Source organism: Somniosus microcephalus, chromosome 19, assembly GCF_052327205.1.
Source record: "Somniosus microcephalus isolate GS21.2 chromosome 19, FLI_Smic_1.0, whole genome shotgun sequence".
NCBI classification, from domain to species: Eukaryota; Metazoa; Chordata; class Chondrichthyes; order Squaliformes; family Somniosidae; genus Somniosus; species Somniosus microcephalus.
In genome coordinates this window covers 63,473,521-63,487,827 of record NC_141005.1, presented here as the reverse complement: position 1 = coordinate 63,487,827, position 14,307 = coordinate 63,473,521, and the positions used below count along the sequence as shown (strand labels likewise).

The 14,307-nt window shown below is 43.2% G+C and overlaps 1 protein-coding gene across 5 annotated transcripts in view; it reads left to right on the top strand.

Annotated features, from left to right (window-relative positions):
• Nucleotides 1-14,307, top strand: part of LOC147104527 (oxysterol-binding protein 2-like) — a 461,946-nt gene that overhangs the window by 79,400 nt on the left and 368,239 nt on the right. The window lies entirely within an intron of this gene.

Genomic DNA, 14,307 nt, shown 5'->3' with positions numbered 1-14,307 from the left:
CGAAACTGTCAGCGTTCGCCGTCATTACTCCTTTGAAAGTGACGGCTACTTCTGGAATCAGCGCATGCGCAGATGAACACAGAAATCAAAAGCTGCTGTCAGTCATTCCCTGCTCCTCCACATGTTGCACTGTGGAACTCCTCAGAGCCGACAATCCATTCAAATCACAGTTCCTGACAAACTTCCCCTATTATGCTGGAATATTGCTGTTCAACTCCACTTTCGAAAAAGTTAAGCCTTGTTGAAAGAGGTGTAACTCGGTTTTTAACAGCATATTGATAGCTGAACAACCGTTCTGGACCTGAAAAGCTCATTTTATATTGGTGGAATGTCAAAATTTTCCATTAATATGGTAAGAATTACATGGCTTTTAATTTTTTTTAAGTTTGTTTATGATATTTCAGCTTCTACCTTAATCCTATGGGTAGGTCCCAATCTTTATTTCGCTCTCTGTAAAATTTATAAAAAGTAAATTCTAATCTGTGCATTTTACTTCCTGGTTTGCTGTCTGAGAATTCTTCAATAAACCCGGCAACTACAGACCAGTGAATCCAACGTTGGTGGTGGGGAAACTTTGAGAAACTATAATCCGAGACAAAATTAATTGTCACTTGGAAGAACGTGTTAATAAATGACAGCCAACATGCATTAAAGGCAAATCATGTCTGACTAACTCAATTGAATTCTTCGACTAAATAATGAAGAGGGTTGATGGAGGTAATGCAGTTGATCTTGTGTACATGGACTTTCAATATAAGATGAAGTGGCCCATAATAGACGTTAACAAAATTGAAACCCATGGGGTTAAAGGGGCAGTGGACGTGTGAATATGAAATTGGCTAAGAGACGGAAAGCATTCTGAGAGTAGTGGTGAAAGGTTGTTTTTCAGACTGGAGGGAAGTGTGCAGTGGTGTTCCCCAGGGATCGTATATCAGAACCTCTGCTCTTTTTGATGTATATTAATGACCTGGACTTGGGTATACAGGGTATAATTTCAAAGTTTGCAGACGACACGAAACTCGGAAATGTAATAAACAGCGAGGAGGATGGTAACTGACTTCTGGAGGACATAGACAGACTGGTGAAATGGGCAGACACATGGCAGATGACATTTAATGCAGAGGAGTGTAAAGTGATGCATTTTGGAAGGAAAAATGACGAGGCAATATCAACTAAATGGTACAATTTTAATGGGAGTGCAGGAAGAGAGAGACCTGGGGGTTCACTTACACAAATCATTGAAGGCGGCAGGACGTTGATGAATCAGAGCTTACGGATCCTTGAATTTTAAATAGAGGCATCAGAGTACAAAAGCAAGGAAGTTGTGCTAAACTTTTACAAATCACCAGTTAGACCTCAGCTGGAGAATTGTGTCCAATTCTGGGCACCACACTTTAGAAAGGACGTCAAGGCCTTGGAGAGGGTGCAGAGGAGATTTATGTGACTGGTACCAGGAATGAGGGGTTTCAGTTACATGGAAAGGCTAGAGAAGCTGGAATTGTTCTCCTTGGAGCAGAGAAGGTAAAGGGGAAATTGAATGGAGGTGTTCAAATGTATGAAGGGTTTTGATCGAGTACACAGGGAGAAACTGTTTCCACTAGCAGGAGCGTCAGTAACCAGAGGGCAGATTTAAAAATAATTGTCCAGAAAGCCAGGGGGAGATGAGGATTATTTTCCAATGCAATGAGCTGTTATGATCTGGAATGCATTGCTTGAAAGGGTGGTGGAAGCAGATTCAACAATAACTTTCAAAAGGGAATTAAATCTCTACTTTGAAAGGAAAAAGAATTGCAGGGCTGTGGAGCAAGAAAAGGGGAGTCGGACTAATTGGTAGCTCTTACAGAAAACTGGCGCAGGCTCGATGGGCCAAATGGCCTCCTGCGCTGTGAGATTCTGTGTAGCTTTTTAAATGAACAATGTCGCCATGCTGAAATCACGTTGTAGTGTTTATTTGTATGAGTGGTTGTTTCTTTGAGGGGAGATGTAAACTTTAAAAATATATATATTGATGAATTTTTGTGCTCCTCAGATGGTGTTACTGTTGGGGAAGAGAGCATTTCCCATTTCAGTCACCCAGTGCCCCCATCAGTGAGTAGAGCTCCCTTTGGCCCAAAAGTGTGTCCTAATTTCAACCTCAGAACAGCACTCTCTTCTGATTCAGTGTGGGAGATTTTTAATTTCCCTGACTAGACTTCAGGTGGCATCTGAGTGCCTTTGGTAAATGAGTGCAGTCTGTAATATGGACTATTTCTAGGGATAGAATTGAAAAGTAGAGAAGTTATGCTAAACTTATATCGAACCTTGGTTAACCCACACTTGGAGTACTGCGTACAATTCTGGGCGCCATAACCTAAGGAGGATATAGAGGCACTGGAGAGGGTGCAAAAAAGATTTACAAAGATGATACCAGAAGTGCGAGGTTATACCGATATGAACAGGCTGGGTCTCTTTTTCTCTTGGAAAAAAAGGCTGGGAGGTAACCTAATAGAGCTCTTTAAAATTAGGAAAGGTTTTGATAGAGTGGATACAGAGAGAATGTTTCCACTTGTGGGGAAGAGCAAAACTAGAGGTCATCAATATAAAATAGTCAGCAAAAAATCAAATAAGATTTTCAGAAGAAACTTCTTTACCCAGAGAGTGATGAGAATGTGGAACTCGCTACCACAGGGAGTAGTTGAGGCAAATAGTATAGATGCTTTCAAGAGGAGGCTAAATAACATATGAGGGAGAAGGGAATAGAAGGTTCTGTTGATAGTTAGATGAGGACGGATGGGAGGAGGCTCGAGTGGAGCATAAACGCTGGCATGGACTGGTTGGGCCGAATGGGTTGTTTCTGTGGTGTATATCCATTGTAATCCTATGACATATGCTCAGTAATGAGGACAGTTTGTACTGTGGACCCGCGCTCAGTAATGAGGACAGTTTGTACTGTGGACCCGCGCTCAGTAATGAGGACAGTTTGTACTGTGGACCCGCGCTCAGTAATGAGGGCAGTTTGTACTGTGGACCCGCGCTCAGTAATGAGGACAGTTTGTACTGTGGACCCGCGCTCAGTAATGAGGGCAGTTTGTACTGTGGACCCGCGCTCAGTAATGAGGACAGTTTGTACTGTGGACCCGCGCTCAGTAATGAGGACAGTTTGTACTGTGGACCCGCGCTCAGTAATGAGGACAGTTTGTACTGTGGACCCGCGCTCAGTAATGAGGACAGTTTGTACTGTGGACCCGCGCTCAGTAATGAGGACAGTTTGTACTGTGGACCCGCGCTCAGTAATGAGGACAGTTTGTACTGTGGACCCGCGCTCAGTAATGAGGACAGTTTGTACTGTGGACCCGTGCTCAGTAATGAGGGCAGTTCGTACTGTGGACCCGTGCTCAGTAATGAGGGCAGTTTGTACTGTGGACCCGTGCTCATTAAGAACTGGGTTGAGACTGCCCCAAATCTATTTCACTTGAGACCCTTACAGCCAGCAGAGGTCTTTGTGTAGATTTTACCCCTTTAACACCAGTGTGTAAGAACGGAAACACTTGTAATCAGAATCTTCTGCCAATCATTTTTACAGACAGAAGATTGTGAGCAGCTTGAGCCCAACTTTGTGATAATCACTTCAGGTCAGCCATTGCAACATCCAAATATCAATGTATTTTAAAAATAACTTCATCTTCAAAACAACTTTTGTGATGAAGGCTAGCAAAAAGCTGGAAGCACCAAGCATGGCAATTACACAAAAGGCATATTATGATGACATCAAGCCAACATCAACTTGCATTTCTATAGCTCCTTTAACTTAGTAAAAAGTCCCAAGGTGCTTCATGGGAGCGATTATCAATCAGATTTATACAACAAGCCACATAAGATATCAGGGCAGCTTGCTCAAAGAGGTAGGTTTTAAGGAGCATCTTAAAGGAGGAGAGGAAGGTCATAGAGTCATATGGCACAGAAGGAAACCATTCGGCCCATCGAGTCCGTGCCGGCTCTCTGTAGAGCAATCCAGTCGGTCCCATTCCCCCGCTCTATCCCCGCAGCCCTGCAAGTTTATTTCCCTCAAGTGCCTATCCAGTCTCCCCTTGAAAACATTGAGTGTCTCCGCTTCCAGCACTTCCGTCGGCAGTGAATTCCAGGTCCTCGCCACTCGCTGCGTAAAAATGTTTTTCCTCACCTCCCCGCTGTATCTCTTGCCCAAAACCTTAAATCTATGTCCCCTAGTCCTTGTACCATCAGCTAATGGGAACAGCCTTTCCCTGTCTAGCCTATCCAAACCCATCATAATCTTGTGTACTTCTATCAAATCACCCAACCCCCTTTGCTCTAATGAAAACAAATCCAGCTTCTCCAACCTGTCCTTGTAGCTAAGATCCCCCATCCCTGGAACCATTCTGGTAAATCTCCTCTGCACCCTCTCAAGGGCCTTCACATTCTTCCTAAAGTGTGGTGACTAGAACTGGACGCAATACTCCGGTTGTGGCCTAACCAGCGCTTTATAAAGATTCAGCATAACTTCTCTACTTTAGTACTCAGCACCTCTATTTCTGAAGCCCAAGATCCCATATGCTTTGTTAACCGCTCTCTCAATATGTCCCGCCACCTTCAGGGACCTCTGCACATTAACTCCCAGGTCCCTCTGTCCCTGCACACTCTTTAAAACTGTGCCATTAAGTGTATATTGCCTCTCCCTGTTCCTTCTGCCAAAATGCACCACCTCACACTTCTCTGTATTAAATCCCATCTGCCACTTGTCTGCCCATTCTGCTAGCCTTTATGTGCGGTTGCAGTTGAGTGGTATCATCATCACTGTTTGCTACACCATTACTGTTTTGTATCATCGGTAAATTTAGAAATTCTACTTGGTATTCCAATATCCAGGTCATTTGCACTGACCCTTGGGGAACACCACTGTCTACCATCCTCCAGTCTGAAAAACAGCCATTTACCACAACTTGCTGTTTTCTGTCCTTAAGCCAATTCCTTATCCAAGCTGCCACTGACCCACCTATTCCATGAGCCTCAATTTTGTTAACCAGCCTTCTATGTGGTACTTTGTCAAACGCCTTCCTAAAATCCATGTAGACAACGTCCATTGTAATCCCTTCATCAATCCTCTCTGTTACTTCATCAAAAAATTCTATTAGATTCGTCAAACACGATTTGCCTTTTACAAATCCATGTTGGCTCTCCTTAATTAGCTTAAACCTCCCCAAGTGCCTGTTAATTTTTTCCTTGATTATTGTTTCTAAAACTTTACCCACCATTGATGTTAAACTGACTGACCAGTAGTTACTAGGATTGTCCTTACACCCTTTCTTGAACAACGGTGTCACATTTGCCACTTTCCAATCTTCAGGCACCTTCCCTGCATCTAGGAAAGATTGGAAAATTATGGCAAGCCCTTCCGCTATCTCTTCCCCCAATTCCCTTAACAACCTGGGATGCAAGCCATCTGGACCAGGCGACTTGTCCACTCTAAGCATACCCAGCCTTTCTAGTACATACTGTCTTATCAATGTTCACCCCTTCCATTGCTTCTACCTTTTCCACTGCTACCGATATTTTGTCACATCCACCTTCTTAGTAAACACCAATACAAAGTACTCATTGAGTATTCTAACCTTGCCCTGCACCTCTAAGCATATATCACCTTCTTTGTCTCTAATAGGCCCCACCCCACCTCTTACTACCCGCTTACTGTTTACATGCCGGTAGAAGATTTTTGGGTTCCCTTTTATGTTAACCGCCATTCTACTCTCTCATTCTCTCTTTGCCAATCTTATTTTCCTCTTCACATCCCCTCTTAAATTATTGTTTTTGGTCTGGTTCTCCCTTGAAGAATTCACCTGACATGCATCATACACCCTCTTTTTTTTGTTTCATCATCTTCTCTATCTCCCTCATCCTCCAACGAGTCTTTGCTTTGGTCCCCTTACCCTTCCCTCTTGTTGGAATGTACCTAGCCTGTACATGTAACATCTCCTCGTTAAAGATCACCCATTGTTCGGTTGCAGTTTTTTCTGTCAGTCTTTGGTTCCATTTTACCCTGCTAGATACTTTTGCATCCCATTGAAGTTAGCCCTATTCCAGTTTAGAAGTTCCACTCCAGATTGTTCCTTGCTCCTCTCCATTGCTAATCTAAATCTTATGATACGATGATCACTCATACCCAAGTGTTCTCCCACAGACACTTGGTCGACCTGGCCCACCTCACTCCCCAGCACCAGATCCAGCAATGCCTCCTTCCTAGTTGGGCCAAGAACATATTGGTCAAGGAAATTCTCCTGAACACATTTCAGAAATTCCTCCCCCTCCTTTCCCTTTACCCTAGCATTATCTCAATCTATATTTGGGTAATTAAAGTCCCCCAATATCACCACTCTATAGCTCTTGCATATCTCTGCGATTTCCCTGCGGATTTGCTCCTCTACCTCCATCTCACTATTTATTTGGAGGCCTATAGAATACCCCCAATAGCGTGATCATACCCTTATTGCTCCTCAACTCTAACCAAATTGATTCTGTCCTTGTCCCCTCAAGAACCTCCTCCCTTTCCAACAGTACAATGTCTACCTTAATCAGCACTGCCACCCACCTCCCTTTTTTCCTTCCCTCTGTTTTCAGAACACCTTGTACCCTTGAATATTAAGTGCCCAGTCCTCACTGTTTTTAAGCCACGTTTCTGTTATTGCCACACGACTAATTGTGCTTGTAGCTCACCAACCTTATTCACCACACTTTGTGCGTTTACGTACATGCATTCTAAACCCATTTTTGAATTTTTCGCAGTCTTAGTCTGTTCCTATCTAATATGGTACTACTTCTGCCTCTAGTACTACTTTGTCTCTAGCACTATCCAACACACTCACTCTTTCATGCACCTTATTCCTCTTTTCTACTCCTATATGCTGGTGCCCATCCCCCTGCCAAGCTAGTTTAAACCCCAAGGGTCAGTTTGGGGAGCGAATTCCAGAGCTTAAGGCATAACCACCAATGGGGAGCCAAGAAAATTGGGGATGCACAAGAGGCCAGAATTGGAGGAGCACAGAGATGAATACAACAGATGCATGAGCAGTGTAACATGCATCAGATTGGGAGGTAAGTAAGTGAGTGAATAAACCCTCTCCCTCCCAAAAGGAACAATTTGAGTCATTATCAATAGCCATAGGTACTGGCACATCCAAGAGAAACATCAAATGCCACCTGGTAAAGGAGAACTGATTCTGAGGGGGAAATGGAAGAGTGAATAGGGCAAATGTGATAAAAAGAGCACTCAATGGAGTGAGAGCAACAGAAACTCCTAACCCAGTCAACAATGCTGTCTTAGCCCCAGGGATGGCCAGAGAGGCCCAAACTGAACAGCCCATGGTAGAGATCCCTCGCTAGTGCAGCGACGCTAAAAGGGAGGCCAGTCCTTTAGAGGCTTCAGCTGATGCAACCTAAATGAATACATAATCCCCTGAGACTGGGCTATCTTCCACAATGTCTGTGTTTTATAGAATCATTAGAAAGTTACAGCACAGAAGGAAGCCATTTCGGCCCATCGTGTCTGCGCCGGCCGACAAAGAGCTATCCAGCCTAATCCCACTTCCCAGCTCTTGGTCCGTAGCCCTGCAGGTTAGAGCATCCCAAGTGCACATCCAAGTACTTGTTAAATGTGGTTAGGGTTCCTGCCTCTACCACCCTTTCAGGCAGTGAGTTCCAGACCCCCACAACCCTCTGGGTGAAGAAATTTCCCCTCAAATCCCCTCTAAACCTTCCCTCAATTACTTTAAATCTGTGCCCGCTGGTTTTTGACCCCTCTGCTAAGGGAAATAGGTCCTTTCTATCCACTTTATCTAGGCCCCTCATAATTTTATACACCTCAATAAGGTCTCCCCTCAGCCTCCTCTGTTCCAAGGAACACAGACCCAGCCTATCCAGTCTTTCCTCATAGCTAAGATTCTCTACTCCCGGCAACATCCTCGTAAATCTCTTCTATACCCTCTCTAGTGCAATCACATCTTTCCTGTCCTCTATCAACCAATCCTCTATCCATGCTACTATATTACCCCCAACCCCATGAGCCCTAATATTGTGTAATCTTTTATGTGGCACCTTATCAAATGCTAGTTACATCCTCAAAAAACTCTGTGAAACACGATTTCCCTTTCATAAAACCATGTTGACTCTGCCTAATCATGTTTATGATTTTCTAAGTGACTTGATATCACTTCCTTAATAAAGGATTCCAGCATTTTCCCGACGACAGATGTCAGGCTTACTGGCCTGTAGTTTCGTGTTTTCTCTCTCCCTCCTTTCTTGAATAGCAGCGTTAATTTGCGACCTTTCAATCCGCTGGGACCATTCCAGAATCTAGGGAATTTTGGAAGATCAAAACCAATGCATCCACTATCTCTTCAGCCACCTCTTTTAGAACCCTAGGATATAGGCCGTCAGGTCCAGGGGATTTGTCAGCTTTTAGTCCCATTAGTTTCTCTAATACTTTTTCTCTACTTATATTAATTACGTTAAGTTCCTCACCCTCGTTAGACCCTTGGTTCCCCACCATTTTTGGTACGCTTTGAGTTTTCTGTGAAGTCAAATACAAAATATTAGTATAGATTCCAGTATCTTTCCTATCACTGACATTAAGCTGACTGGTCTATGGTTCCCAGGTTTTGTGCTATCTCCCTTTTTGTATATAGGAACAACATTAGCTGTCCGCCAGTCCTCTGGCACTAACCCCTTTTCTATGGAACGTTTGTGTATATATAAACTAGTGCCTCTGCTAGCTTCTCCCTAGTTTCCTTGAGTATGTATGGGTGCATACCATCCAGAACTAGGGTTTTATCCTCTTCTTTAGTTTTGCTAATTTGTCAATTATTTTCTCCCTTTCCATCTGTATTAATATTCTTTTTAAGCTCATCCTCTAGTGAAGTGTCTATTTTGTTATCTTAACTACTTCACCTCAGTTTTTACTATTCAATACTTCTGCCATTTCTCTGTCAGTCATTACCTGAGAGTTTGTCTTGCTCATCCTTTTGTGGCCCTATCCTTACTCTAATTTTCCTTTTGTTATTTATGTGCCTGTTGCACACTATTATTTATTTTTAAATTCCTTGATAATTTGATTTTGTAATTTCTCTTTGCCTTCCTGATGTTTTTTTTAACTTCTCTCTTAAGTTCTTCATATTCCTTTTGTCCTCCTCTCTTTATTTATAAGTAGCTGGCTTGTTTTTGGCTTTTAGTAGAACACATTTCTCTTGAACTCTATTGATTTTCCTTTTAAAGATTTCCCACTGTGTTTCTGTCTGTTTTTCAAGATATCCCCCCCCCCCATTTACCTTCTTTAGTTCCCCCTTCATTCCCTCATAATTAGCTGTTTTCTAATCTATTACCTTAGTCTTTGTCCTACTTGTATCCCTCTCGCTCCTAATCTTGAACCTTATTATGTTGGGATCACTACTACTAAGACATTCTCCTACTCTTGCTTCTCCTATCTGTTCTGGTTCATTACAAGATCCAGCAGTGATTCTTTTCTTGTTGGACTTCTTACATACTGAGTGAGAAAGGGATCCTGTATACACTATTAAAAACTCAATTCTCGTTTCTCCTTTCACTATTTCTCCCTGCCAGTTTATGTGGGGGTAGGTGAAATCTCCCATGATGATTATTCGATGCCTGTTACTCACCTCATAAATTAACCTACTTCTTCCTCCAATTCCCTTCCACTATTTGGTTGTCTATCATTTACCCCTATTAGGGTGATCGATCCCTGTAAAAGTGAGATAGCCAGGTAATGAAGGATGGAATACTAGAGCCTGGTCTTCATTCAATTGTTTACAGGCCTATATTTATAGAGACACACATTACATACTGTGTACCTCAAGCTGAGCTGCTCCCATATTTATGAACCCAGGAGAGTCCCCAATTAATACCCAGCACCTGAATACAATTAACAATCCCTTATCTTTGAACTCAATCCTTATGGATTCTGTATATATCTTACTGCCAATCACATCCTTTTTTTTTCTACTGCCATTATGTTATCTTTAACTAGTGCAGCTACTCAATCTTCCCTTTCCTTCCCAAATGCAATATTTAGTTGCCAATCCTGTTCTCTATGTAGCCATGTTTCAGTCATCCCTACTATATCCGGATCCTCTCTACAAATTATTGCCTCCATTTCATCCATTTAGTGTGCAAACTTTGAAATGACGCTCTGTATACCACAGTCCAAGTCATTAATATATATCAAAAAGACAGTGGTCCTAATACCGACCCCTGGGGTCTGTATACTTCCCTCCAGTCTGATAAACAACCGTTAACCGCTACTCTCTGCTTTATGTCCCGTAGCCAATTTCGTATCCACTCTGTCCTTGCCTTTTAATCGCAGGGGCTTCAATTTTGCAAGTTTCTGTTGTAATTTTACACAGACTGCGGTTTATTTACAGGGCCATCTGATACTTCATAAGGATCTGTGTCTGCATTTCCATAGTGCACTGCAGCATTCTAGCCACTAGAGGTCTTCGGTAAGCCATAGACTGGGCAGATCTTTCATGACTACAATGAAAGTGTCTCAGTTTAGATAGAGAGGGTGTGAAGCAGGAAGAGGCCAAATGAATGGGGAAAGGTGAGCTGTCACAAGAGATACTTTGCAATCATGATTAACATGAAACGGAGCCACACCTGGTCGGGGGAAGGACGTCGAGTGCTGCCGCAGGTAGAAAAAAACAATCAGACGGCCTCCATCCAGGTTCCTTTTCTTTGCTCGCTTAAATAAACCTACCGCAAGTCTCGGTTACTGGCAGCCTCTTTTCAGATCCTCCAATCCTGATTTCCGATTATCGGGGCTTAAAGGGTTAAATTATGAAGACAGGTTGCATAGACTGGGCTTATATTCCCTTGAGTTTAGAAAATTAGGGGGTGATCTAATTGAGGTGTTTAAGATGATTAAGGAATGTTATAGATTAAACAGAGAAACTGTTTCCCCTGGTGGGGGGAGTCCAGAACAAGGGGGCTTAACCTTAAAATTAGAGCTAGGCCGTTCAGGGGGTCATGTCAGGAAACACTTCTTCACACAAAGGGTAGTGGAAATCTGTTGAGGTTGGGCCAATTGAAGGTTTCAAAATTTGAGATTGTTAGGTTTTTGTTAGCCAAGGGTATTAAGGGATATGGAACAAAGTCGGGTAGATGGCGTTCAGATATGGATCAGCTCGAGGGGCTGAATGGCCTACATCAACATAAAATTCCAATACTTTGGCTTGTTTCTGGCGGGAGCTTTCCGCCCACCTGCAAGTTTACATTCAAGTGGGTCTCCGCTCCAATTTCCTCACCCTAACTGCCCAGAAACTGCCTTACACAGGATGTTAGGATGAGGAAGATTGGTCCCAATATCTCTGACTGATGGTCATCCACCTCAACTCGCCTTCAGCCTGATTAACATGAAGCCAGAAGTTAGATTTGTTCAGACTCTGAAATACAAAGTGAAGATATCAGGTGTTCAGCATTTCTTTCCCTGTCATATAAGGGAGACATTTTATTCATGTTATTTTGTTCAAGGCATGTGAAAATGGAACTGTGGGGGAACAAAGAGATTTAGGGGTCTATGTACACAAGCCACTAAAAGCTGGTATACAGGTACAAAAAGTTCATGAATGTTGGTCTTTATCTCAAAAAGGGCTGCAATACAAAGGGGATGAAGTTATGCTGCAGTTGTCTAGAGCCTTGGCCAGACCCCATCTTTGTTCAGTTCTGGACACTGCACCTCGAAGGATACATTGGCCCTGGAGTGGGTGCAGCACAGATTCACCAGAATCATACCGGGGCTTAAAAGGTTAAATTATGAGGACAGATTGCATAAACGTGGCTTGTGTTCCTTGAATATAGAAGATTGACGGGCGATCTAATCCAGCTGTTTAAGACGATAAAAAGATTCAATATGGTAGATAAAGAGAATCCATTTCCTCTGGTGAGGGAATCCAGAACAAGGGGGAATAATCTTAAAATAAGAACCAGGTCATTTAGGAGTGAAATCAGGAAGCACTTTTCCACACAAAGGGTAACGGAAACACGGAATTCTCTCTCAAAAGGCTGTGGGTGCTGGGACAATAGAAGCTTTCAAGACTGAGATTGATCAATTTTTGTTAGGTAAAGGTATCAAGGGATAGAAACATAGAAAAATAGGAGCAGGAGTAGGTCCTTCGGCCATTCGAGCCTGCTCCGCCATTCAATATGATCACAGCTGATCCTCTATCTCAATACCATATTCCTGCTCTCTCCCCATACCCTTTGATGACTTTTGTGTCTAGAAATCTATCTATCTCCTTCTTAAATATATTCAGTGACTTGGCCTCCACAGCCTTCTGTGGTAGAGAATTCCATAGGTTCACCACCTCGCCTTCAGCCTGATTAACCAAAGAAATTTGTCCTCATCTCAGTCCTAAATGTCATACCCCATATCCCGAGACTGTGACCCCTCATTCTAGACCCCCAGCCAGGGGAAACATCCTCCCTGCATCCAGTCTGTCTAGCCCTGTCAGAATTTTATACGTTTCAATGAGATCCCCTCTCATTCTTCTACACTCTAGTGAATACAGGCCTAGTCGACCCAATCTCTCCTCATATGACAGTCCTACCATCCCAGGAATCAGTCTGGTGAACCTTCGCTGCACTCCCTCTATGAATAGTATATCCTTTCTTAGGTAAGGAGACCAAAACTGCACACAGTACTCCAGGTGTGGTCTCACCAAGGCCCTGTACAACTGTATGGGGCAAAGGTGGGGAAATGGGGTTGAGGTGCAGATCAGCTGAATGGCCTTCTCTTGTTCCTATCTCCCTGTCCAATGATTACCCTGCATGCCCGTTACTGAAATGGTTTCCGTGCAGTCTGTTGCTGCGATCACATTCCACATGTGATCTAGAACTGCTAATCTAGCTTCTCTGGGCAGGCTGTCATCCGTCATATTCACATGTTGAAGTCAAGCATCCAGGGCAGTGTCACAGCTGTGCTGTGTCATGGACGCTCAACTAGCTTGCCCTCAGCAGTACAGAGCGCTCATGGTTCGGTCTCACTAAAAATAGATCGAATGTGCCATCTGCCTCTGTTCACTTGACTGACTTTGTGCTCCACTTTGAGCAGCTATTGCTTACTGTATGAACGAATGCAGAAGCACAAAATCTGCACAGGAACTGCAGTCCAGTTTGGGAAAGGCTGAAAGTTTCCTCTCTCTGGCAACTATAAGGGTCCTACTTGAATCTGAGCCATCCAGCCCTTCCCCACTTCACAACTGATCCTCCTAATTAGTCCAATAAGGAATTCAGGAGAAACTTCTTTACTCAGAGAGTGGTTAGAATGTGGAACTTGCTACCACAGCGAGTCGTTGAGGCGACTAGCATAGGGGGAGTTAGATAAGTACACGAGGCAGAAAGGAATAGAAGATGATGCTGATCGGGTTAGGTGAAGTAGGGTGGGAGGAGGCTTGTGAGGAGCATAAAGACTGGCACAGGCCAGTTGGGCCCAATGGCCTGTTTCTATGCTGTAAATTCTTTGTAATTCTATGTAATCTCTCAGCAGCCCTCCCTGACTCCACATTTGGCACGCTGGAATCTTCCTCGCAATATAGCAGCAGCTTAGAATGGACAAAAGAACTCTGCAACAGTTAGTCTGTCATAAACAGCTTGCACTATAGAAAGATCACCATGATTCTACCTTAAATTAAGGACGGCCGACATGATTTTACAAAAGGCAAATTGTGTCTGACAACAAGAGTATTTTGAGGAACTAACCGAATATGAAAATTTGCAGACAACACAAAAACAGGGAGGGCGATTAACTATGAAGAGGACTGCAAGTGACTTCAGGAGGGTCTAGATAATTAGTAGATTGGGCACATTAATGCCAGATGAAATTTAATACGGGGGAATGAGGTAATACATGTGGAGAGGAAATGTACACTATAGGGCAAAATGTTAAAGGAGTAGAGAAACAGAAGTTAAAACTAATAAAGCTGCAAGCAAAAAAGCCGAGGTGATTCTAATTTTTATAACTAGGGACACGGATTAATTTTGCTTATAATCCAAACTCCATATCATTGAAAGACTTTTGGAAAAGTAATAATTTTTCTCAGCAGGTGCTTCAACCTCTGCCGGTGCGGCTCTATAGCTCACCACTAGGTGGCGGACACACACACACAGGCTTGTTCAGCTTACTTCCTTTCTTGATAGCAGGGTGACCTCCCATGCCCATGACTCTACATACTAGCAGTCAGAATGTGGTACACATCTGTGCTATCATACCTCGTGGAACAGTTGGGACCCCACTCCATCATGCTACCTGTT